The sequence below is a fragment of the Euwallacea fornicatus genome, chromosome 23, assembly GCF_040115645.1.
Source record: "Euwallacea fornicatus isolate EFF26 chromosome 23, ASM4011564v1, whole genome shotgun sequence".
In the NCBI taxonomy this organism is placed as follows: Eukaryota; Metazoa; Arthropoda; class Insecta; order Coleoptera; family Curculionidae; genus Euwallacea; species Euwallacea fornicatus.
The window spans coordinates 1,851,671-1,874,759 of record NC_089563.1 but is presented as its reverse complement, the minus strand read 5'-3'; the positions used below and the strand labels follow the sequence as shown (position 1 = coordinate 1,874,759).

Genomic DNA, 23,089 nt, shown 5'->3' with positions numbered 1-23,089 from the left:
AATTTCAAGCAGATTGTGCAGAGGAGCATGCCAAGAAGTTCCATCCCGAGATGGAAATTGGCGATGTCTAATAAGACTGCGCCCAAGTCAATTTAATGAAGTTTTCATCTTTCCAATCTCCTCAGTTTCCAACTTTTTCCAATCCATAATGAAAGTTTTTAATAATATTCAAGAAATCCCCATTATTCTTGTTGTTCTAATTCTGCTCAGCCTTTGCAGCAATCTTCCACCTACTTGACGCTCTAAGATTCCATCCCCAAGCAAGTTTACACATTTTTCAGTAACAGGTTTATCTCTCGTTTTTTCGCGTAATAAAATTCTGGGAACTAATACACGTTTTATAATAATACGAAATGGGTGCCGATAAATCTTAACGCACGGTGAAGCATCCAAGAACTCGTGAAAAATTTCCCGTAAGAAGAGGACAAGGATGCAAATGAGAGCGTGAAATCTACATAAAGGACCAACAGTTCCGCATAAATTCGTTAAAAATCGAAGGAATATTTTTTCATAGAAATGCCATAACACATCAAACATCGTTTTTTGTTGGGAATTTTTTGACGTGACACACTTGTACACGGGATCACCCCTGTAGTAAACAAATGTGCTTTTCCATTTTTTACTTACGAAACTTTCTGTGGCGTTTTTGAGTTCTTTGAAATTTCCTAGACATATTTCACACAAAACACCAATGTCTAAATTCAACACTTATTAAAATATTTGGGAAATGTTGCTATTAGAGCGACCCGCTAGATCGCCTGATCTCGCTCCTATAGACTTTTTCACAGGGTTAATTGTAGCATAGGAGGTATTTAAATAAAACCAACAATACACAAGAGATAAAAAATAAAATCACTCAAGGAGCTCAATAAACACTCCCTAAAATGAAAAGATCATCAAGAATATGAATCGCCCGCTGTCAGATGAGTTCAGGTTAGGGCTAGGTCAACGGGGCATAAATCGAATATTTAATAAATTAGATTGTGGTAGCTTGTATTGTTATTTTTTGAGCATTAATGGTTCTCTCGTTATTTCTATTTTTGTATAATTGTTTCCGAAAACTGTTGAATTTAGACATGGGAATGTTATATAAAATATGTTCGGAATTTCTCGAGGAGCCCAAAAATGTCATAATATACATGATTGACCGTAAGAAAAACACTTAAAAACAACATTTACCTATATTACATAGCTAATGCTGTATACGTGTCTAATGCTGTATACATGTCTAATGCTGTATACATGTCTAATGCTGTATACATGTCTAATGCTGTATACATGTCTATTACGTCAAAAAATGCACAAGTAAAAATAATATTTGGCATGTTCCAGTATTTTGATGATTTTTTTTTCTTTCCATTGTTAACGAATTTATACGGACATTTTGGTTGTCTAGGTATAAGGATTCGCTTCAAAAGCCCATTTTACAGACAGGATATGCGACGTGTGCAAATATACGTTATGGGCATAAAGGAACGTGTTTGGTTATTTTAAAATGCAACTTTTTATCCAAAATTTATCATATTTTATGGAAAGAGTTTTGTTAATTTAGCACTAAATGATTCAATCATAACCTTGTTAGCGATTCCTTTTAATGTCTTCCATTGAAAACACAAATCTGGCGTACATATGTATTATATTAATAAAAGAGGCAATATTACTGTCCAATATTGAACCACTAAATTTCAAATTTAATTTGTTTTGGAAATTGCACTGTTAATTAACTCCGAACCCTCCACTAATTCATAAATTTAATAACATGCACTAGTTAGGTATTGTTAGTTATGACAGTCTTAGCCATATTGGTTGATTAATGTAGTGAAAGTTTGGAATTTGAAATGTTCTCGGGCAATATAAGTATATTAAATAATATATAAGTATAAGTATAAGTATAAGTATAAGTATATAATAAAAATATAAGTTTATTAAAACTTTTCAAAATCGGTTTCGGCTACCATTTTTCATTTGTTTGAATTTCTAAAATGGAAAATTTCAACTAATGAAAATTACGGATTTCAGGTCCGCCGTACATCTTTCGCCCATGGGGACGTTCCTCGAAGGTTTTTCAAAAGACCAAGCATGACGATGTTCGGTGTCCTCTGGCACTCTTTTTTTTTCTTTTCTATTGCTTTAAGCGCCAAAGTTGTTTTGCAAGTGAAATTTGTACGTAATATATTACTATTTTCTACACTTAAAAAAAAAACTTTATAATGCAACCCTCCCCGAGGCATTGTGGTTTATAGACCCTAATACATCCCTTATTCTATTTTCCAATACTTCTCAATTTTCTGGTGACTCAAACTCGGACACCTCATTTTTCACATAATGCCATAAATAAAAGTCCAGCGATATACCATAATTTCCGCAGATCCAGCTGCCCAGGCAACTTTACCGATCATGGAAATATTCGTGTCTCGAAACTGTTCTCGGGAAATTCCATTTCGATTCGGGTGTTATGAGCCGGACAGCCATTTTATTGGAACCATAAAGCACGCAAATCATCTGGTAGTAAAATGCCCCTTGGCGAAGAATGAATAGATTCTTTCGCATATGTTACCCAAGAAGTAGCGACTCTATTATCATTTAAGAGGTAACATTTGATTTAGTGTCTGATGACTAACTGTATCTTAAACAATCTCTGATGTCTTCGGTCCGGAATTCTGTGGAGATTATCCGCACTTCAGAACTGGATGAGAATTTTACTTTTCTGAGCTCACCACCCTTTGTACTTAGCTCGCAGTGGTGTATCCAGTTTAACGTGAAGCACACGCATGGGGCACTTATAAGGATATTTTGAACTGATCGAGATGTGAAATAATATGAAAAAAGTTGCTTCCTTTTGTGGCCAATTAAAACCCAAAGCTTTATTTATATCTTTTCACTTATATACCGAGTGAAAGCAAAAAATTGTCTATTTTCGAAAACCTGTTTAAAACATTTAGAAATGTTTTCGTACCATGTTCAGAGTGGCCGAACCCCCCTACGCCCACCCTGCAAATTTAATGAATATTCGATCAATAACAACTCAATAAGGTTTTTTCACCCTATATCTACGCTTGTAAAATAAAACTGAAAAACCTGCTTATTTATTGCTATTGACCATTCCAAACCGCAACTTATTCTTAATTGAACCCCCCTCGCTTCTCCATCAGGTTATCACACCCCCATAAGAGGCCCATGTACATATTATTTTTTATTTCAATTTAAATACGAGTTTCATCATTCTCATCATCAGTGGAGTCACTATCGATGCCCGGCTGAATAATTATTGAGGCAACAGAAGGGACACACGAATTTTCCACACTATGTTATCTAATTTACTTATCATCCACCGAATATTTTCAAAAAATACGATAAATCTTTCATAATCATTTTTCCATGATCCCCCCATTGGATTAAAAATGCAATAATAGCGCGATAACCCCAAAATTGTTGGTCCTTATACTGATTTTTAAAATTTAAAGACTTAATAAAGTCTAATAAACATAATAATGTCTAATAATTATTTTTTGCTGTTTTTTTTCTCGAATATATACATTTGTCCTTTGTAAAGTTGATTATGTCGTGTTCCTATATACTATTATTGGGGATCTTGACTAATTACCCGGAATGATAAGGGACATTGGCCATCACAATGGCTGAGTTAGGGGGGATGTTTGGTAGTAGTTGCTCAGTGATCTATTTTTCAATTAGTTGATCGGCCATGTGTTCACGGTAATCAGCAGAGAATTGGGTTATATTTTTAGCGGACAACAACAACCCTTTGGCAAATATCCATTTTCACTGTCAGCGTGCAGAATAATAATTTGTTTGCCTCTCGAACATGGAGTATCTAAACCACAATTTTTCTAGTTATCTACCCAACCACATTTAATCATATCGTGAGTATCGAACCACGTTTCATCTAAATAAATTATACGTCTTCCTAATAGTCGATATTTCGTTATTTTACGTAAATATTCTCCCCGCAAACCAACTATTCCTAGCAACTCCATTACCACCATTGATATCGATTTTTTGTTTATTTTTAAAGCCGTTTTCCATTATAATAGCTCGCAATGTGGTAAAAAAATTATATTTATAATGTGAGTAGTTACTTAACTTTTCTCGAATCATTTCTAGTGTAGGTATCATAGTTTCTTTATAAAAATTGTAGATAATTCTTCGAATAACATCTCTGTCGTCACCGTCTATTTGTTTAAATTTTCAAGAAGTCTTCAAAGCCGCCCTTCGTCGGCGCCACTGTTTCTAGTTTCCATACCCCTACGAGTACCGGTCTCTGCGCGAAGTAGCGGCGCGCCTCAAATATTCATCGTTTCGCAACCGAGACTGAAGCAATACCCGTTTGGTCCGCTAGCTTAGACATCGGAAATATTTTACGGCCTTGGCGGTTATGATTTCATTACGTACCATCATATTTTTATCATTTCTTGGATGTATTTTCTCGGTCTGAACTTAAAAAAATTTTTAATGTGGGGATACGTTGACTTAAATTTAAATTTGCACATATTTTGGTTTGAATAATATTAGCTGTGACGTCATTATTATTCCAGTTATGAAGTTAATATTAAATTGTTTAAATTATAACCCCTGCTTTTGACAATTTCATGAGAAAGGGCGCAGGTTTTACGTATTAGACATACATTTTTTCTACGTTATATAACAAATTCCTTGATAAATTCTCAAATCACGTTTTTCCTCGGGGTGTCTAATGATAAAATATGGACTTTCACTAAACGGATCGGGTAATCGTCTGTTGATTCATTTGGTAGGCCTGTTTATTTGTACATACATAGAAGAGATGTTTTCATTCGTTTAATACAAAACATACCAATAATATTTTAATTTTCACGTTTCTAAGCGTTACTTTGACTTAGTGAAGGTTTAATTAAAAAAAAAAAAATTGTATTACAATGCATGTATTCAGAGTACGATGAATTGAAATTTTTATGATGATTAGGTGCCGTGATAGATCGTAAACGCAACAGAAGATGTATGTTTTATTTAGCAACAAATATCCGAGCGGAAATTAGTTTTCGAGGAATTTATCAAAAAATCTGCTATATAACATAATAAAAAATGTTATATTTCGTACGTGAAAAAGCACGCACTTTAACACAAAATCATTGAAAACAGCAATTACCATTAAAAAAAATTAACACTAACGTCACATCTAGGCCAATGAAGACGTCACAGTTGATATTATCCAGCCAATATATCTGGAATTTTAAACTAAAGTCGACGACTATATTCATTCCTGCCCGAGAAAATGAATTAATTCCATACTTTACGTACACGCAGTATATCTAATTATGGCCTTTGAAAAATCACCAAGAAATATTTTATAAGGTTCAGATTAAAGTTTTTCTTGAGTTAGGGAAAGTGTCGGTTGGTATTTTTGAGAGGGCTCATACGTTTTTAGAGAAAATTTGAGACTACGAAAATCATTTCTCGTGCGCCTTTAATCTTCTTGTACATTTATATGAACCGATAAGTTTTTCTGATCTGTTGCAAGGAGTGTGGCATTTTTTAGCAACGCATCTACTGCATATCAAGCCAAATAGAGTTCACATAACATTAATTGATTTACCTAATTTTGTTTGAAATGTAATCGTAACCCAATCAAAATTGCTGCCACATGTAAAGATTATTACATTAACGAGCCGTTTCATTGGTTATACAATATTTATATCAATCGTAATTGATACATTCATAAATAACCCATTCGAGCACGAAAACTTCAAACACGTGTCCCCAATGCGCTCCAATGAAAACCTATGAAGACAAATCAACGAAGTACTGAAAGAAGCCTCTAGTTCCATCTAATCTATAAATGGATTTTTTCATAGATGCATTTAACCAAGTCAGAGAAGATTCTTAGTGTAGCGTGGAGCAAAATACATTATTTGTTAGCATAAAGAATCTCTATATTTATTTTATTTGAAACAAATTTTTTCGCTCTTCCAATTATCTAGAAAATTGAACTTATCCAGGTAAATCCAATTAATCCCCAATGCTCTTGATCAGGGCTATTTTCAGCAAATTGGAAAGTTACAACAAAATAACAGTGCTGGGATGGATTAATCTGGCGTAAACCCATGGAAATGGTTAATTTGTATTCTTGACTCTTTGACAAGTTTCATTAATACTCTACTTTCAATTACTTTTTTTCCTCATGTAATGGTGTTAATAGACCTTTCAAAATTTAATGAAGATCAAAGTGATTGATTAAAAGCTTCTAAAAATGGCCTTTTTTCTATCAATTTACTTGGAATTATATTTTATCCTCTGGGAATACAAAAGAAAACTATATCGAACAATACAAATTAATAACACAAAAAAAAAAAAATCTTTTTCGAGGCTCTGTACATAAATTATCCGGATATGATGATGACTACCGTTTGCCATGATCGGTTCGAAGGTTAAGTCGAACTATAGCAGCGGTACTACGACCACACGATGATAAAAGTACATATTTCCGTTTATTACTAAGCCTTGGTTACATGGCGAAAATACCGTGTCTCGACCATAATTATTCTTAGCCTACCACTACCTATCTAATCAACATACCAGACATCTCACTCGACATTGTTCGACATACATACAGTGTGGCAACTTTAACTGGAATAAATTCGGTATTTACATGGCATTTGATTTTCTGCAAAATTTTTTAAACACGTCAATTTTTATTTTACACGATACGCATTCAGCTAGTACCTAATACCACAAGTGTCAACCCCTTAGCTGGGGTGACACTTACCCTTAAAAGATTCAATGAAAAGGGGGTTCAAGTGATAAATCATTTTAAAGATCTTTTTAAGCTGACTTTATCTGACATATTACTCTTCACCATAGAGCAAGATAACGCTAAAAGTAAGCAATATTTTAAACAATCAAATTATTATTACCTTCAACTTAGGAACTGTTCGAAATATTCGCCGTGGACTGCCTGGCACAGCCCTAAACGGCGATAAAACTCATCTATCACATTTTCTAAAGTATTTGAAGTGATTTGCCTAATTTCTAATCTAATGCGTCCTTTGAGTTCGTCGATATCACGTTATTTCGTATAGAGAACCTTCGATTTCAAGCGTCCCCATAAAAAGAAATCGAGTGGAGTGAGTTCGGGAGATCTCGGTGGCCATTCCGTTGAGTCTCTTCTTCCTATCCATCGAAAGCTTTTTCCAATTTAGTTATGATCTTTTGATTAATGGGTGACAAATCAGGATGCATTTGTCGAAAATAATTGAACATTCTCATTTTGTGTTCGGATTTTATCGCCGTACCCATTAATCATTAAAATTTCGCTTTTGTGAAGTCCAGTTAACTTAGGCATTATTAGGAATTTTATAACTTACGTGAAGTACTTCTTTTCTGTATTAAAAGAAATGAACTAACGTTTGCATTGAAGGAATACTCAGATTTTGTGGTAATTCAGAAAAGTTTCGTAAAAAAAGTCAAGTAAATAAAGAACATTTACGTCTGAAAACAATTTATTTTTAGTATTACTTTTCTCTACGATTAAAAGTATTATCTCAGATAAAGTCAGGTTGAAAAGATTTTTAAAAAGGAGGTATCACTTGAACCACCTTTTCCACTTAAACTTTTAACTTAACTGTCCCCTTGGCTAAGGGGTTGACATTTGCAGCATCAGAATACTACCAAAAAGTGTATCGAGTGAAACAAAAAATGACGTGTTTAAGCAATTTTGCTAAAAATCAAATGCCATGTAAATACTGAATTTGTTCCAGTTAAACTTACTAAACTGTATATCTAGTACGATAATATTTTGGAGCAAAAAACGGCATCGAAAGTATATGTAAAGATGCAGGAATTCAACTAATCCCTTCTGGCGATTTAGTCTTTCTCTGATATTTTATGTAAGTAGTTCGGGCTTGAAATTCAGTCATATTTTATAAAACATAAAACAGATTTTTAAAATGATTAACGATCGTAGTTTAATAAATTATTTTTCAGATGATATATCCTTTTTGAGCCCCAAAAACATGAATTGTAGAATTCTCCGGTAGAAGCTCATGTACGCATTTTCTCTTCAGCAACATTCGAAAAGAATTATATCTAATAAATGCCGTCTATTTAACACAAAGTCAGTTAAGGTCAGTTCGTATAAATGAAATTACTGATAGCCAAGATTACTCAGCGTCCCAATAACGTTCTTCCATCTCCCCGATTTGACCTGGCCTCATTTAATTTACATAAATAACATATTAATTACGTTGCTTTGGAAGGCTTTCAATTTTCATCAGATTCCTCCGTATAATCTCCACCACGTAGTCTTTTACAGCTAATTAACCCAGGCGAAGGTACCCCATTAGGACATGTAGCCTAGATGCGATGTATGAATATGGCCCCTCACATTTTCCGAGGATGAAAATTGAGGCCGCATATATTTTTGTCTGTTGCGCATTTCCACGAAGAATATATATTTTCCGGATTTTTTCACTCGCACCATATAATTTTACCTCTACACGAATGAAGTTCCAGTTAGTAATTACGTAGCCTTATTAGTCCGCATTGTGGAGGGGCTAAATTCGATAAAAGGAAAAGAAGATTTTTTTACAATAACTGGTAGTTATTAGCAATGTGCATGCAAATCCTAAAACGAGAAGACAGAAGATCAGAGTGCTATTTAATTAACAAAAAAAGGTCTTGTTTTGTATATAGAAGGCAAATATTTACAACAAAGAATGTTCGAACAGACTTTGAAACAATGGAAGCTGTAGAAACAGGCACATAATTAATTACAAAATGGGTTAAAACGGGAGATTTATATAATGGGATGCTATTAACGTACAACATGACTTGGAAACCTTCATTTTTAAATGGATACTTAATTATACAGGGTGTCGCGTATTAGTAGGTCAATCTTCTACCCGGAGATTCCTTATGAGAAAATAATTAGATTTTCCTCATATCACTTTTTTCTTTAGTGCCTTATACTTACTACATGGGGTATTAAAATTAATAAAACAAAATCACTTTTGTTAATAACTTAGTTGTTTCTTAACATGTTTTAGTGAAATTTTGCAGTAATGTATAGTTTAGCTAAGCACCTATTTCCTATTATTCGAATAAGAAAAGTTGGAGATAAATTGGAGAAAATGGGGGTCCCTTTTACGTTTTTTCTTTCAACTTTTTTTTTTGTGCACGCCAATGATGTCATTTGTTTAGTTGTTCAAATTAGTTGTTTCTTTATCTGGATCTCTGTATTTTTGAAAAATTTTGATTTACAGCTTACTCTAGAGGATACTTCACCTTATTGCCCTCCAACACGTGGCTTTCATATATCGAGAACTTGGTTCCAAAACACAGACGATTGTCGTTTTGGTATTTTAGGTAAGTTTCGCTTGATTTTCCACTTGAGAAGCCATCGTTCACGTGCTCGAACGCTATTGTTATAAACAATTTGTGAAATTTTGTCTTCCCGACGTGGTTAATTAATTAAATAAATAGCGGAAGCGACGTTTTTGGGGAGCAATTGGCTGAAATATCTTTTAAAGTGAGATGCAAATAAAAATTTTACGAGACTGAAGAAACCTAGATAAAAAAATAATTAGTTTGAGCAACTGAACAGATGCACCATTGGCGAATGCAAAAACAAAGTTAGGGGGATAACGTGCACACGATTCGCCATTATTATTATTTTTTCTCGAATTTTTTTTACGCATATCACAAGAAATCGTCAAGTTATGCATCGCTGCGAATTTTTTAAAAATATGTTAAGAAACACCCAACTTATTAACAATAATGTTTTTTTTTTGGCTAAATTTCACACCCTGTGGAGTGAGTAGAGAGCATTAAGGTAAAAGATGTCATAAGGAAAGTCGAATTGCTTTCGCGCAACTAATCTCCGGTTAGCGATTTGACCCGCTAATACAAGACACCCTGTGCACACAAAAATATACTCAGGCTTAAGAAAAAAGAGCAACCTTTGAGGTCTGATCTTAAATCATATTTTTGAAAGATACTTTGCATTTAGTGTGTTCCGGATTGAAATGCTTTCATCGAAGTCTTGAGAAAAAGCAAAAATTTCTTAGATTTTCATTCCTCTAGAATTTTGGGTCATTAAAGTGCATACAGGTCCCAATGATGATTATCAGTTCAACACGATCAACAGTGGCAAAACAATGCTTTTTTGCAATAATATTCCGACTACGTGATGGCAACATTCTCTTGGTTTCACATTATGCGGGTGAGACAAAGACAAACTATGCCGAAACTAAGCATGACTTTCTTTCCACGTTGTTACGTGATTCCTTTTAACTTTTCCTAGTGGAAAATGCAATAATCGTTGTAGCTTTATTACCTTTTATGTTCCTATTCCCGGGTCTGTTTAATGTACTCAAAACGTCCTTTTAGGAGTAATTTACTCCATAGGGCTCATTTAATCGGCGAATAAAAGGAGTTCTGCTATTTTCGTTTAAGCAAACATCGCAACGCATTGTATATTTCATGGAAAACACTTAAGTGGGAATTTCGCTTTGAATACAAATAATTGGCTAAACCAAGTTTTAATCGTTCTTCACTAATGCTAACGCATGTTACAGGCTCGAGTATATAGCAGATGGCAAGTTTTATGCAGATTTATTACGTTTTAATCCGAATATTAAATGCGAGAACTCTGGAAAATTCCGGTGTCTATCTAAACCTGGTTCTAACCTAAATGGAGGCTTTAGAACGAGCGATTTTGGTACCAAAATCCTCCAAACTTGTAATTTTTTTTTTGTAAAATCTAATCTTTAAATTAACCGTGTGATTTTTGAGAAATCTGCTTTTGCCTTAAGGTAAAAAGTACACATAGAACGCTTGATTTTTAAGAAATTTTTCCTCGAAAATTACTGCGTCCTCTGATTTCCAACTTTACGATGTTATTGTTGGCTATAATAACTACGAAGTGCTTTTTTCTTGTAATATTTATTAATCGTAATACACAGGCGGCTTAAAACGTACTCGCCAGAAATCTACACTGCGGAGGTTGGTAAAATCATCTGCAACAGAAGTGCCAAAAAATTTCGTAAATTTTTGGAAATGAGCTTTGCATCAACCTAAAAGGTTATGAACATTTCAAAAAAGACCTTTACAAAAAAAAGAATTTTTTTTTTTGAAATTGCTGTTGACAATTTGTTTATGGAGCCGAACAGGAAATATTCGAGAGGTTCGTGCAAAGGTCAATGACTTACAAAATGTTCTCTCAAAATTTGAGCGAAATCGATTGCTGCGTTATCGAGTGATTGCGAACCGCGTGCAAAATTTCGGATTTCAAAAAAGAGAGAGTTTAAAGTTTTAGAGAGAGAAACGCCAAATGTGAGCATTCAAACTTTAATTAACGTTTTGCGAATGACCCCCTAAACACCTTTCCATCAGACCCTCCCCTGGCAAGCTTTCGTATATCGGCAAAATGTTAATTTGCACATCTTGGGGAAAAGGAGGTGGGGGTTGTATTCTTCTGGTCCGAGCGTCTCCACTACTTGCACGCTCCGGCCGACCTGACGCCATCGCACATTTAGCACGAAATTATACAGAAGAAAACCCCGAATTAGTGGCACAATTTTCCTAGAATAATCTAGAGACATTTTCCTTTCATTTTAAGAAGATTAATTCCCAAAAAACTTTGCTTTATGTATTCCCCTCCTTAAGGTGCGTGCTGAGATAAGGACGTTCGTAAAAAAATGTTACTCAATTCAGAAATGCCTAGTTTCGTCTAATGCATACTTTCACACAAATTTTAAGTAGGTATAGTGAAACTAAACTAAAAGAAATTAAACTAAACCATTATTCAAGTTGTTTACCTCAATTAAAGAACTCGTTTTCTTTATCGGTCTAAATCATACATAATTGCAATTTTCTCATTAACAACGGTTAAAGCTCCTCCTTATTTTGTTGCTTCGCCCTTCGAAGCCCAATTCTTGTTATCTCTGTTGGATCTTCACGGAACGTACACCACATCGATGATTCTCCCCCATTTCAGCGTAATTTACATGCGACTCTGATAAAAAGAAAATTTTACCGATAATTTCCTAATGGCTCGAATTGCTTCGGGAATTTTTTCAGTTCGCGATTTTTTAAATTTAAAAATTCGCTTTTAATATTAAATAATTAAAAAAAAATTAATTTAAAATTTAAAAATAATTTAATTTAATGTTTCTAAAAAATATATTTTTAAAGAAAACACAACTCCTCAGTTTTCATAGAGGGCGCAAAACGATTACTATACGGGGAGCTTGAATGAATTAGAATCACCCTAGGTATATTTTAAACTGGCAAAAGGGACAACTTTAAAAATCATACACCAGGTAACTCCACCTCCATTCAATTTTTTTGTCAATATTGTGTATTGTAGAATGATGGCTTTATTCGCGATTTTTCATTTTAATTGCCCATGAACGCCATGAAATGAGCAAATATGGGAGATGAATGATGCTGCCATATCCCTTTTAATAAAAATAGTTCCGAACTGAAATCGTTTTAGTTCCATTCATATTTATTTCATCAAAGCACTATTTGATTTTTGAAATCGTCAGTGTATCCAATTGTTTAAAAGAACAATCGTTTTGAGCGGGATTTTTTAATTAATTTTGATTAAGGCATAATTTGTTCAAACAAACTTCGCTTCGGGTCCCGAATTTTAACTCTTAATTGCAGATCTCTGGAACGTAATATTTACATACAGAATCGAGTTACTTTGAAGTTCCAATCTACTTACTGTCTTGTTCCACTTAGAAAATTATCTCGACACCCGAAGAAACGTTTTAATGTCATAAAATGCATTTCGCTGCGGTATATTTACATTTCTTCATTTAATTTTCACAGAAATATCTCGCAGTTACTGCTAAATATCTCATATAAAAACACGAAAACTCGCTCAGCGCGACGGCGATTATTGGGAAAAAGGACTGTTTTTTTGGAAAATCAGACACTAATCCATGGCAGCCAAACCAGAGTAAAAGATGGTACCATAACACCTTTTAGCTCCTATTTGCGCCTATTTCACAATCAAAAATCGTCCACTGCCCTTCTGACATGCTTAATCCCTTTTTAGACACTGTACGTACTACCCTGGGACGACTAATTTGTTTCCATTTCTTGGTACTTTTAAGGTTGGCACGCAAGAATTTTAATTTATGGGGGCTAAAATAACTTCCCGAAACATCATTACGAAATGTGGCTCTAAAAGAACTTTTAAAAGCTCCTGAATCGCTAGAGACAAATAGCAGACAAATCTGCGAAAATAAAATATCTCTTTAGGGGAAAAAATTAGCTTTGGTGGACTTTTGTTACAGCTTTAGAAATGCAAAATAACAGTTTAAAAAGAGTAATAAGTTACCTTTTAAACAAAACCCTTTTCGCCGGATATCATGCTTCAAGCAATTTTGTTAACGAATTTCCCAAATGGATAAACGGAATTTCTCCATTTAGGGATTTAGCTCTACCTCCAGATAAACAAACCAGTAGCTGCAGCGGGAGACTTTTTAGCATTTTCCATTATTTTTATAGTTATTGAAAGTCTATACAGCGATTATAAAAGGTGGAGGAATGATTTATTCCTTCGACTAATGAAAATGAGTACGAACTAGCGCCGAACCGAAAATATTATCACAATGTTGATTACCAATCACAAAAGTCTATTAACAGGAATTAACAATATTTTATCGTGGACAGTGGTTCGTGTAATGGATTTATTGGACATAAAAATCATTAAAAATTGTGCCTCTGAAACGCCGACGCTCATTCTTAACAAGAAGAATTCTAGGTGAACTCTGCAATTGACACAATTTTCTATCTTCGCCTAAATCTTCTGGAATGATTCGAGAATGAAATTTTCATGAAACGATATTAATCCTCAGGAACTGTCCATTACTCAAGAGCTTATCGCTAATATCATTACACGAATAAGCCCTAGTGACCAGCGGGCACACAATTTTCGTATTTCATAAATCTGTTCGAACAGAGAAGAAAACCGATTGTAGACTATCAGAAATAGTTAGAAACAGACCGATTTGGATTTGTCCCATGTATTTCTGAAAATGTTTTACTATCCGGAATAAGTTCGTGCTGGACGAAACCTAATAATGTGTGTACCTTCCTCGTGTGATTCCATGAACTGGTTATCATTGATAAAAAAAAAAAAAACACCCAGTAGGCAGACTCTTCTCAATTGCTAATTTATGAGAAAATCAAACAATGTCTAATGCTTATTCTTCATTTAACGATTCCGGAACTCGTGTTTGTTGGTTCGCAGACCTTTGGAATAAAACAACTGCAATATTTACCCCGGAGAGGTCTCCTGATGATTCTGTTTACAAAAGGATATATTGCAATTCTGGACAAGCTTCGAGGATTTTTCATTTGGATCTAAAGTCGGTAATTAAAACGAATTAAAGCCCTAATAGTCTGCTTTTGTCTGTTGCACGACGCAGCAAACTTATATTAAAGTTACTTTAGAAATTCCAGAGGGGAGCTTTCCATATCAGTTTTACAATAGAGAGAGAAATGGACATGATAAAGAACATAATTATATCGCCAAAAGTCCGAAAATGCACATTTTCCTTTGCGGACGTGTATTTTCATTTTCCCCAACACAGAACAAGATGTTAATCAAGATTGTATAGTGTGTAGCAAAAAAACACATCACCCAGGAAAAGTGGATGTTTTTGAACCGGTTTTTCTGAAAATATTTGTGGGGTTAACAATAACGATTTATGACGTATTCATTGGAAAAACAATATCCTATACGACCCAAATTCAGTAATGGGTTGCCCCTCCGATTGAACGAACGCATTCTGCTGAGGTTCGCCTAGACAAACTTACAATGAGGTAATCTATGGCGTGTTGAGGAATTTCATCGCAAGCAACTTGTAATTCATCACACAGCTGTCGTCAGTTCATTGGAAGGTTAAGAAGCATTCCCAACCTTCGACCCATCATATCCCAGATATGTTCGATGGGTGACCGGTTGGGCGAACGTGCGAGCCATGAAAGAATATTGATGTGGGCCTCTTGCAGGAATTGTAATGGAACCGCGGCAGCATGAACGTGACCACATATTGTTAGAATATGACATTGTTTCACCCTCGAAAGTATAGCGAACGCCTCCCGAACTCCGTGAATGTACCTACGGGTATTCAACAGGCTTTAAAGGTATACACCAGAGCAGTTCTATCACCTAGTCTGATTCCACCCCAAACCACTAATCCTGTAGTAAAGGCTGTTTCACCTTCCACCGCGAACTCCAAAAGCCGCCCTTCTCCTCTTCGATGCCCAACTCATCCAGGACCGTCATGGGCTCACAGGCAAAATCTGGATAAATCAGAAAACGTGATACTATTCCATTCACCATCCCAATTGAATCTCATTCCGATCTAAGGGCACGGTGACGGTTGGTTAGAGGGATTATTAATTACGAGAGATATGAAATTAACCTGTAGGAACTAATACGGCGATACGTGGAATTGCATTGAGATTCTATTTATTTCCGATTTATTACACGTCACAATTTCTGCGTGTTATCATTTTTTATCATTAAGAGTTAGACAATAAAAATCATAAAATATTTATAACGAGTGCTAAAAAGTATATCGCCATTAGCGCGGATACATGCTTGGCAGCGCGAAATAAACGCACGGTATGCTGCCTGCATATTTTATCTATTTCGAATATACTCGTCTCTATTCACTATTTTTCGCACTAATTGCTCACACCTATCAATTTCTGCCGCATAAACCGATTGTTTAAATGTCCCCATACAGAATAATCGAAGGAGTTCGAGTCCGGTGATCTCGCAGGCCATAGCATTTGCTCACGCCGACAAACTCCTCTTCCACAAAAAAAAAATCGTATTCTGCATTTCGTTACCAGAATATCGGATTGTACACGTTTCCTAATTTTTCTCCTCGAGTTTTCACTCGCCCTGTATACGTGGCTGAAGATTAGACAAGGAAATGAACTCACGTAAACATTGTAACCATCGCGTGTACTTGAAGTTAGGGAAAACGCGCCTCCAACTTGTTGTATAGATCGATAGCGTTTGTAGCGATGAAGACGATGAAAATAAATTCCAATAAGCTTCTTGTTGCACTTCTAAATCTCTAATAGTTGTCAAATAACTGTATTTTTCTCTTCTTGTAAAGGTGTATTACTTTATCGCTCAAGAGATTTAACCGCCCTTTAACCTTTTTTAAATGAGACGCACTTCAAACAGGGTTATTTTCACGCTCTATTCAAGAAGTACTTTAACCGCAACTGATCTCTCTTTTGAGCAAACACCCCTTCGTTATCTGCCAATACTTGCAACCTCGTTATTATTCACTTTAAACTATTACATATTACATGATGTTGTAAACGAGAAGCGGTTGAGTACAGAAAGGTAATAAATTAGCAGCAAGAAGAACGAGTTTTGGAAAACTTCGTTCGTCCCAATTTTAGGCAAATTAGTCTGAAAGGGGGGAGAAAGATTGATCTGTTAAATCTATCAAAAACGATCAAAAAATACATGATATCGCTGAAATCTGAGGAAAAATCTGGAACAAGTTTGGAATTGTTTATTTTCAAAGTTAAAGAACCTAACCGGCAATTTAAACCGGTAAAAGAAAGTGTGTTCTTAGCAAGTCGTAAGAACTCAAGTTCCCAAGGAGTAATAAAATCAAACGGATCCAAAAATTTCTTACTGGCACATTGAGAAAAACTCACCCTTTTGAGGTCAGCCGGGTATGAACCCCATAAGAAAATTTGGACTTGGAAATAAAACGACAAATTCTCAAAAGTGTTGTTGGAAGAGATGCTTTTTCGTTGAAATTAGAAACACATATAATTTGATGGAAAGTTTGCTTATTGGAGATAACCCGAACGTGTAAGCCGTGTTTAGCAACATTCTTTCACTAACGGCAAATTGAATCGAATGTGTTATGGCACTTTTAGATGATGATGGGATCATATATCCTCATATAAGTGCTACTTCTTTTATATATATAAAGAAAAAACTATTAAAACAAACAATTTCAAGAAAATTCCTGTTAACTTACTACACTGAGAAAAATCACTTGTTTGGGAAGTATCTATAACTGGAACGATTCAGTCTCAAAATTTAAAAATGTCTATAGAGACCCAAAGGCAAATTAATGATTTTAATTGAATTTTAAGAGTAAAAAAATCACTAATCTTTTAATTCTTATATTTAAAATCCTTAATTCTCATAAATCTTCAGGCACTCAAAAAAAAATTCTGTAAACCGTAATTTTAGACTGATTTCATTCAAATTGCGCATAATGAAAATTCAAACCTAAACTCAGTTTGCGTGTTCGAGCAACTTTTGAAAATTTCATTTTTAGAGTGCTTCTCAGGGTTTCAAAAAAAACTTCGTTGTGGAAACTTCTTGTGCGTTTGGAAATTTTTCAACATGGTCTTAATAATCACGCAGAGGAGATTTTTCTACATGTATCCTGAAAATTTCGTCGAAGTCGGTCCACAAATGAGGGAGTTGCAGCCTTTTAAGTTCTCAAAAAAGTCCGAAATTCATCATTCATTTCAGCAAAAGAAGTTTCCAAAACGAAGCTTTTTAAGACCTCGAAAAACACTCTAAAAATTAAATTTTCAAAAGTTGCTCGAACACATAAACTGAGTTTATATTTGAATTTCCATTATACAAAATTTCAACAAATTCAATCGAAAATTGCGGTTTATAGAATTTTAATTCTGTCTGAACTCAATTCGGACTTTTGGGAAAATTCCTAAGTTCTTTAACAACAATGGCTGAAAGGCGTATCATAAAACCGAGTAGAGTTCTCGACTAGATTCAAGGACCCGGGCTGGATGGTTTACTGCCCACACTTAGGGAACCCAGAATCTTCCCAAATACTCGACTCCAATGGGTGATGAGTGAAAGCCAACATATGGTGGTTGCAACCAATTAAAATAAAAGACCAGATGTCAGCAACTAAGGGTCTACAAGGGTAAGGACCATGAAGATATAATACTTGGATCATCTGGGCAGTTCCCAAAAACCAACCAAACAGAGCAGTTCAAAATGATAACCCACTACAGACACTTGCATACATTAAATTCACCACAACTTGTGAAAACAAACACTTTGATGCTGCAACCCCCAGATGTGAGGTACTCACCAAAACGGTGGTCATACTTACACCGATTACATAACTAAATTAGTGTAAGACTTCAGTTGTAAATAAATCGATTAAAGGTTACTTCTCAAGTCAGTTAACTTCAGTTCCTATCGGTCTGACAAAAACCGAAAGTTCGAATACTTTACAACCCCAGGAACCAGTCGCGGAAGCAGAACCCACTGATCGGCATCAATGTCCCATAGATTTACATAATCTATCGTGACAAATTCGTATGTAGGAACTACTTTTTTGAATGACTGTATGTGCATAGGACAAGAATATACTGCTCCTGTATCTAACCTCGACTTTTCGGAAAAGCTGTATCTATAAGGCCGAAAAACATCCCTTAAGTTCAAACTAAAGGCCGATATCTCAAAACCATGCAGTTGGTTGAAGATTTCGGAACGATGTTATTGACGCAGCACATACTTATGGTACACCTTACCATAAAGTGGTTAGTCTAGAGATTTCATTCAGGAAATGAAACCGGAATATTGGGGTTCCGGAACGAGGATGAAAAAGTAATATTATGGTAGTAAAAGTTTCTACCTAAGACGTGTATGCCGAAATGGAATATTGCGTTAGGGTTCTGATGAGAAAGATTACAACTTGATTTAATCAGCTATTTACATGCTAGAGTAATGTTTCAATTAAAGTTTCCCCCATTACAAGAAGTAATATTACGACAGTGCTGAAGTTCCATTTCATTCACTCAATTCCAAGTATTTTACCAAAATAAATACTAAACATGCAACTCCTCAAGAAAGCTCTAAATCTTTGTGTTTACTTGAACATAAAAACACACAACTCCGTTTAACAGTCTGTTAAATTACCTTAACGTGCAAATTGGAGAGGAATTTAAAGGGATAGTTTAAACACCTTAAAAAGATATATAGATCGCAATACTGGGAAAAGCTCGATTGTAAATTTTAAGTTGGTCCGCATTACAGGAAATTCGGAATAATCTGAAAGGAACCAGTTTTGATAGCAATTTTATAGCTTTGTTCCATTCGTACAGATTGAAAGTACGAAAATAGTCTCAGAAGTACTCGATCTAACACTTGAAGAAAAAAAATGGAAATTATTACCTTATTTTTCAACATAGTATTTTTTGAAATTGACCCACTGTTCCCAGCCATGTTCTCTAACTTCCAAACCCTGTTCACAGTATAAAGCTTCGAATATTCCAAAACGAGCGTCAACCTCCGACTTCACCCCTTTATTATTAGAAAATTTCTTTCCATCGAGTCATTTTTTCGAGTTTGGAAATATAAAATAACTCTGTGGGGGTTAAATTTGGCGAGTAGGACGGACGAGGAAAAAGTTCGAAACCTAGTTGATTGATTTCAGCCATCGCGATGGCGGAAGTGTGGACTGGTGTTTTGTCTTGGTGAAATAAAGCTTCCTTTGTCGCCAAATTGCGAATGCGATTGCTTTTTCCTCATTTCTTGGCTCAAACGCTGCAACGTGTTTGTATAACATTCTGTGTTTATTGTTTTTTTTAGGGAGATAAAAAACTAAGAAAATATCTCACGTGCATCCCAAAAAGCTGATATCCATTACTTTTCCTACTGATGGAATATATTTCGTCTCCTTTGGAGCCGATTCTCCTCTTTGAGTCCATGGTTTTGATTGCTCGTTCGTCTCAGGTGTGAAATTATAGACTCATGTTTCACGATTGTTGTGAATCGACAAAAACTTGTCTTTATCGTTGCGAAACTTTGCTAAAGACTCCCCTGAAACATCCTCACGACGCTGTTTTCGTTCGTCTTGCACACAGCAAAACGCGACGTCCAGTACTTTTTGAAATGCGCGTTTTCCAATACAGTTTTGTGGATTTTCACCGCAATATCTGGAGCGATCAAATCTGAACTGTCGTCCGGTCGACCACTGCAGAGTTCGCCTTGGCAGCAGATACCGCCGCGTTTAAGCTCTGCCACCCGACATTTTCCAGTTTTTAACGAAAAACCAGATTCTCCCAGGATAAAATTTAAATACCCTTTGATGTTGGATGGGCTAAGACCTTTCAAATGAACGAATTGAATCACCTATTTTTTCCGTGTTCAAAAAATCACTAAAAGGGATCACTAAAAACGGTTCGGAAACGTAGCGATCAATCTTTAAATATAAACTTTTTACGTTTAGGTCTTTGTAATATAGACAAATTTTTAACAAAAAAATTGTCATATACAGGGTGTCCCACAAGTGTTTCATTATATTTTAGTGGGTAATAGTACATTAAAAAATAATATGACTCCCTATATAAACCATATTCCAATAATGCTTCATTAAGAAGATACAGGGTGTTAAACTTAAAACACACCTGGAATATTTCAACGTATCAGAGTATCAATGAACAGGTGAGCTCAATTATGTATTGAACAAAATGGCCACCAATTTGAACAATTTCTATAATGTTATAGCAAATAAATAATATTTAAAACAAACTTAATATTATTAAAACCATTTAGAGAATATCGTGCATATAGACAGTATTCAATTTTTTACTGGCAAACGATACGTCGGACGAAAAAGAGTCAAGTGAGCATTTTTCTTCTAAATGAAATTAAACTTCTAAAAATAATTTTTATTTTGATAAAGAGCAGTGGCGCACCATGTTTTTCTTTAAAAATGTGCTGAGAGGTGTCTGTACGCACGTCACTGGTGAAACGAAAAATAGCCCTTTTGCATAAATAAATGCGTCTACATTAACTCTCAAAACATGCCAAATTTCACTTACATATCTCAAACAGTTTTGAATATATCAATAAAAGTTAGATTTTTTAAGTAAAGTTTAACACCCTGTATCTTCTTAATGAAGCATTATTGGAATATGGTTTATATAGGGAGTCATATTATTTTTCAATGTACTATTACCTACTGAAATATAATGAAACACTTGTGGGACACCCTGTATATGTCAAATTTGGTACTTCCGGGACTATTCTCGAACGTCTGTGAAACTTGAAATTACGATATTCTTTATGATCAGTGGAGTACCTCCTTTCTTAAAACATCTAGGAGTTTTCACAATAGTTTTTAATAATTTTTAACTTTTTTAAGTACGACTTTGTTTTTCAAGCTGTATTTTACTCGAAATTTGCGTTATACGTGCCCTATGTTCATCGGCAACTTTTTCGAATTACGGAACACTCATAGTAATTTATCATAATGGCAGAATTACTCAGCAATTTTCCAAAATGATATTTTCATTGATGGTCTTTTGATCCTTGACTTTAGGACGCATCCAGCCCGATGTTAAAAATGTTTATTGTATTATAAAGAACTTCCACACCGCTCAGCATGCAACGTCTTAATATCTTCGTCGTATCAAACCATTTTTTAAGATTTTCTATTTCTTTCCAGATTGCGCATATTCAATTTTTTTTTAAATTGACATTTTTTAGACTGTAACTGTTTAACAAGAAATACGAGACGTAAAACCCTTGAAGTCTTGTAACGATTATCACACTTTACCAACAGCAAAGAGTAATCGTAAATCTTAAGACAGTAGAAAATTTGTAACACTCTGGCAACACGCCCACAGAGATTTATAATAGTAATAACCCTCTCCTTCTGGTATTCGCTTAGATTGAAATCAAATTAATCATGATTATTGGAAAAGTGATTGTGGCACTGTTTCCATTTAATGTAAAAAAATAAGATTTATTCATGCTTGCAATGGCAAGTAATTAATGAGTCAAATACGGGAAATTTATGTGGGAGAAAGCCTTTCTGAAATATTGTTAAAAGTAATAATGGCATTACGAGACAAATTTACATTTTAACCGTTATTCAGAGTCTAAATGTTCTTAAAATCTTTGTGTAGACGAGAAAAAAGATATATCAAATTTTAATTTTGTATTTTATTAAAACTTTAAAGAAACTCACTGGGATTTCACGGAAAATATTTCTCCAAACTGTAATTCTTTAATTAAAAATTTTCAGCTTAAATAAATAATAATCCCCTTGGTCAAAGGCACCCCGAAGTTATTAAGTTTTTGTTGCAGTGCCTTGGGTCATTAAAATAAAAAAAAAAAAATACCATAACCCTTATTTTATGTCCAAATAAAGTTTTTGTGGTCCTAGAAATAACCTGTCCTTAATTTCTTTCCCATCCTTTTCAAAACTCATCTCAAATAGGCTCAAGGCTCAAGGCTGAAATTTATATTTCATGGTTTTACAGCCCCAAATTTGCGGTTGTAAATGCTAATTTATGTCTGGAAATTAATATTAAATTTAGGAAATCAAAAATACAAACTTTCACTCACCTTACAGCCGATGAATTTAATATCTTCCACCCTTAAGATGAAAGACCTTGTACGAATAAGGTACATTTGGAAAGTATCAACATGCAAATTCAGTTATCGCCCTTTTTGCTTTTACAGATGGTATTCAAAAACTTCCCTTATAATCCCGCCATCAAACGATCCTTCCACTTCGTTTTCCAATTAACTTTAATGGACTATAAAGTTGAGAGCAGTAATTTTCAATAAACATGCATTTGGCACAATTTTACCCTTCTAAACAACATCAACACTCACGCACTTTATTAGGGTAACAATATATTGTAAACAATAACAAATTACTTTAGTCAATTTTCCTGGTTAGTGTTTTTATTCCAGTGTTTTTGAAGAATAATTGACATATCAGACACTGAGCGTTAAAATAACATCGGTCAGATGAAAACTATTATTGGCTCTAGGTAAGATCGAAATTAAATTTAAACATTGGAGATATGATTACACTTAAGAATTTAATTGTATTATAAATAATTTTAGTTAATAGAATGTTTGACTTACCGTAACTTAAATCGCACTCACTCGTAAAATTTCGCGCACCATGGAAAGCACAAGTTTCCGCCCTTCCGACACGGGATCGTACTGCGGATTGAAAGGAAAATCTGCAAGTTCCCCGAGGAAATTTTGCGCATGATATCAACAAGTAAAAAG

At 34.6% G+C, this 23,089-nt stretch overlaps 1 protein-coding gene across 1 annotated transcript in view; it reads right to left on the bottom strand.

Moving 5' to 3' along the window:
* The window catches only part of LOC136346634 (guanylate cyclase 32E-like), a 93,142-nt gene extending 70,121 nt beyond the window's left edge, over positions 1-23,021 (bottom strand). The window contains exon 1 of the mRNA XM_066295955.1: positions 22,940-23,021. The gene's annotated coding sequence lies outside the window, so the exon portion shown is untranslated. The remainder of the gene's footprint in view (positions 1-22,939) is intronic.
* Between the last annotated feature and the right edge of the window lie 68 nt (positions 23,022-23,089).